Raw genomic sequence first — 5,319 nt, forward strand, 5'->3', positions numbered from 1 at the left:
CAATTTCTGTGTTTGCCAAGGCACCAGTACATTAACAAATCAGAAGACACTTCTTCTAATTTGTCCAGCCATTATGGCGCATTGATGAGCAGCACGGTGATTCAGAGCTTAGCACCTTGGTCTTTGCAGTGCTAGGTCCCAGGTTCAAATCTTAGCCTGGGCATGGAGTTTGCAAGTTCTCCCTATGTTTGTGTGGGTTTCCTCCAGGTATTCCAGTTTACTCCCACATTCTAAAAGCACACAGGTTAATTGGCTTCCCCCCAAAATTGGCATTAGACTGTATTAATGACATACGACTATGGTAGGGATCACATTAGATTTTGGGCCCCTTTGAGTGACAGCTAGTGACATGATTGTAGACTTGTAAAACACTGTGTAATATGTCACCGCTCTATCAAATACTGTGTAATAATAACTACAGTAGTGCTGAGTTGCCTGCTAGTATAGTCCCAGATCACTATGCCTCCTTGGACCTCTGAGCAAACACTTCCTGACATCTACTCAATCATTTAGATTAGCCTTTTTAAAGTTATTTTAAGGGTCCCCTTACGTTATCAACTACTGCATTCACAGCTCACAGTGCATTAGTGAAAAAAACACCTCCTACATTGCTGGCCAGTGGGAAGAATGTCACTCTTACAGATAGCCAAAAATATCACTGCTGTCAGTTAAACTGACCTGAGAGTTCTATATTGCTCCTGGCTCAAGCAACCTCTTTAACTGCTGATTAATACACATTGATCTAGACCAGAGGTCAGCAAACACTGGCCTTTAGGCCAGATATGGCCTGGCTGGTAGTTTGTTCCGGCCGGCCGCAGTAAATAGGAAACATTCCCTCTCCTCCGCAATGCATTCGGAGGAGAGAGATTTCCTATTTAATGTACAGCGCTGCGTAATATGTTGGCGCTATATAAATCCTGTTTAATAATAATAATAGTGTGCCTTAGTGTGCTCCTGCCCACCCCATAAATGGCCTAGTGGTCGAAAAAGATTGCGGACCTCTGATCTAGACCTTCTGTCTCAAGGCCCGGTATTGTATTCTTTTTACTGGCTTTTACAGCTTGACTAACCTGACCTGTTAAAGGCTTGTATCATAACCTTATGAAAGATTTGGAATAACTCTTGGAAATTATATTTTCTAAGGTGCCAGTCTTTAGACGCGGTTCACTGTGAACAAAGCATGGGCATTGGCATAAGTTGCATAGCCTTAAGAGGATACATGCTCATAGTCAAATATCCACTACGTTTAGTTGATACCCCATGCACAAATGTTAGGCAGCATCCAAAAAGAAAAAAAAACTACAAATCCACATGTGTGCTTTACATGATACTGTTTGCATTTAATTTGTAACCTCTCATCATGGAAATATATAGTAAATGATCTAGAGAGGAGGTTGGGAAGTACAAGCTTCTAAATTTTATAATAATAATGGGGAAAAGTAACCCTGTTGTTTTCAGTTTGTTTTGCTTTTGAATTTTAGCTTGTAGATTTTTCAAATATGGCAAAACATAATGGTTCAAATTTGAAGAATCACACTATCTGCAATAGTAAGCTAGGGATCTTATTTGAGAGGATTTTGAACCTATTAAAAATAATCACTGGAGTGGAACATCATTTTTTTTAATCGTGTATAAAAAAAAAAACTATTGAACTGTTAAACCCAAGTTTCCCAAATGTTCTTTATTAGAAGTCTGTGTTAATGTTTGCAATGTGGCTGTATTCTAAGGAAAAAACAGATATTTTATCACACTGTTATTTTTAAAATTGGCATACAGAATTACAAATTATTTGGCAAGTAAAGCAGCTGTGATTTAGATGGTGTATCTAGCTTTTTGTCTGGAGTTTAGCTTTAAAGTCAAACTTCAGGGATCTATAACAGATACAATTAAACCTGACCTTTAACTGAGAGGTTTTGTTCTGCTCCTTTGCCCCTAATATCCACCAAGTCACTAACCCAAAATGCATATGCAGCTTTAGTGTTCAGCTAATTACTGCACAACTTGCCAGACAATTAGCTGCAATTTAGGTGTGTGGCTAAAACTACTAAAACCAAAAGATCAGCTTTATACCCAAGCAATTAGCATTCTTTTCAGTACGTTCAGCAATGGTAGTTTACTTAATCTCTAAAGGGCAGGTTTGCTTTACTGAAGTTCTGTGTTTATTAAATCATTCTTACATTTTGTAAGCATACTGTAAACGACATCTCGCATACAATTTCGGTAAGCAAGAACGCCCCAATATTTTAAAAACTCGCTCCCTCATCCCTAGTGATAACAAACCTGACACACTTCTGTGAGATGTCAAGTGTCTGGGCTATCTTGTTTGCGGATATTTGCCGGTCCTCAATATTCAGCTCATGGACAGCATTGCAGATTGCCGGGTCAGTTGAGGTTGGGGGGCTCATCTTCAACGGTGAAATGCCCAGTCTTGAATTGAGATATACAGATTTTGACAGTGCTGTAGGAAGGACACTTCTCCCCCAGTGTTTGTGACATCTCAGTGTGAATGTCGCTTGCTGACTTTCCCTGGAGAAACAAAAACTTCATGACGGCCCATAACTCCAACAACGTGAAACATGCTTGTGCCTCTGCTATCATAGCTTCTCACTAAAAGACAAAAAAAGTTTTAAGAATTGCAAAGACCTGATATTTGCACAGTTACATACTAAGATATTAGGCTGTCATATGCCCCCACACTCATTTTTCTATTTCACCTGGAAGGGGGCAAAGCCAGGAACTTCTCAGCGCCCCTTGTATATGCCCTTGGTCTATATGGAGTGCTAGGCATATTTTTAGCATATAACTAGTTTACAGTGATGTCATCAATTCAAGGGAAGTGATAGCACAAAGCAGAAAGCAAATATTTAAAGCCGCAGAAGTGATGAAAAAGGTGTGTGTGACCTAATTCTAAAATGGCTGTGATTGATGGGCTAGACTAATGTTGATAAGTCTTATAATAGTAACAGCCCACATCCTGCTGTGTGACACATTCTTTGCAGGTAGTCTCTGTCAGAGCAAGCTATTCTGAAACTGCCGCACACTTAATGCACTGAGAATAGAAACAACCTGTAAAGGTTGGGCAACTTGCTTGCTGTTACAAAACATGTACATAATTCATCAGGTTAGAGATGGTGTTTGGCTTTCAGTTATCAGAGGCTCTCCAGCAGGAGAGTACAGAAACAGGATATGTAATCTGAATATAACTAGGACACATTTATATAAATCTGCCAGGGTGATTTGTCGATTTGTCATTACTTACAAGAAGGAAAGTGTATTATACTTGTGGTTCAAAGGTGACTGCTGAAAGAATAAAAGTAGTGATTGCAAGTGAGTGTAAATCCCACAGGTGTTGGAAGAACTGAGTTTTTTTTATGAGTTCAGGAAATTCTAGTCTATAAAGCTGTGTCAGGTTTCTGAACAAATCTCAGGCTGACTTCTTACATTTAAGATTTCTTATTTAAATACATACAAGATGTGCTTAGGGCATCACAAGTGCAGTGTTAAAGTTTATCTAACCTATCATCTCCGAACCAGGGTTCCTCCAGAGATTGCTAGGGGTTCCTTGAGCAATGAGCATGAGCAATACTTATGTTTTATAAAAGTTCACCCATTAACGTTCAAGCATTTTATTTAACGCCAACATGTCAAATAGTCAAAAAAGTGTTATGCAGACATTTTCCATGGCACAAGGTATTGTGCTGTAATGCACGTGTCCAAGCTGTGTTACCTTAGTGCCTCATCTGATATAAAAAAATGCAGTATTTGTTGTTTTGTTGTAAAAAAAAAACATTTTGTGTAATCTCATTTTTACGATGCACAGCAATCATTACATAAACAAACCAATACAAAAAGCATAAACCCATTTATTTTTAAAAAAAAACATAAAAATGTGTTATTCTGTTTAACACAGACCAACTAATCCTAATCTCATAGATTTTATCCTTTAATGTGTGTTTACAGATTATCCCTGTTCTTGATGCATTTTGCTTTCAAGCTTCATCAGAATAACACAGCAATGGGATTTCTCCTAATATATACTACAAAAATATATACAATTTATTTAAAATAACTACATAAAACATTATATTATTATCCACATTTATTTGAATACAGAGATGCCACTCACCCTCTTCTCTCCTTTATGTGATTGAACACAAAGGGTAAAGCAAGGATGAATATCTTTGGTAGGAAAGGTTGTATATATCACATGCATACCCTCTTAGCAATCACCAAGGAGTGATAATTGTGAGGAAAGGTATATCACTCATAAATAAAAAATTTAACCACAACATGCTTTAACATGTGTAGAGATAGTAAGCATATCAATGTACATAAACATATTATGGGGGCCTCCAGGTTGGAGTACACAACACTCTGCAACGTAAATTCTAGGTAAGGAGCGTGCTCCATATTTTTATGACGTTAGCCCTCTGCACTGCTGTCCCCTGTGTGTGGACTTTTGTCCTAAATCATCTCTCATTGTCCTTTATTGCACCTTACACCAACCTTCCGGCCCAGCCTTTTCTCTTCACTTTGAATCTGCCAATTCATTTTCCAGAAAGAGACAGTCCAAAGCTCATCCTAGCTCTATTTTCGGTGTGCCATGGGTAACAATGGATTATGAGCAGTTTATTAATGTAGTATTTTTATCACGAAAATATATTTTTGGCACCCATTGGAAGAGCACAAGAAATAGAAGCACAAAGCTTCCGATATGATGATAATAATATAGGGGAGCAATAGCAATCTACACAGCTTTTACAACCTGCAGGTTTAAGATGTCACCCTAAGTGTCACAAAACAGGCTGATCACACAACTGTCATTGTTTATGTCTTTGGGATCTATTTAAAAATCATTTAGGGAGAATCTTCCAGGTCCATGTGTTTCAATGGCAGCAACTGATTCTTCACCAGGAAATGTTTCAGTGAATGTCAAATTAATTGTTTTATAAATAGACCTCTATGATTATTAATATGTTTGCAGATCTCCCCCAATGCTTAACTAATAGTGTTGTTTACCTAAACATGTTTGTCACATTGTAATTTAATAAAATTATCAGACAACAGAAGTGATTCCCCTAGGCTGACTTTACATTTTAATTGGTTTCATTTCAGTGAATGATAAATATTTTGCTGCTACGTGATGGTAGGACTCCCGCAGTTCACTTTAGAACTACATTACTCAGTACAAGGTAGATATGGGTTATTACAGCATGTACTGTGAAAATAATTGAGCCACTGTTTATGTTCTAGACCAGCGGTCCCCAACCTTTTTGGCCCCAGGGACCGGTTTCACGGAAGGAAATTTCTCTGAGGACC

This window comes from Pyxicephalus adspersus, chromosome Z, assembly GCF_032062135.1.
Source record: "Pyxicephalus adspersus chromosome Z, UCB_Pads_2.0, whole genome shotgun sequence".
Lineage (NCBI taxonomy): Eukaryota > Metazoa > Chordata > Amphibia > Anura > Pyxicephalidae > Pyxicephalus > Pyxicephalus adspersus.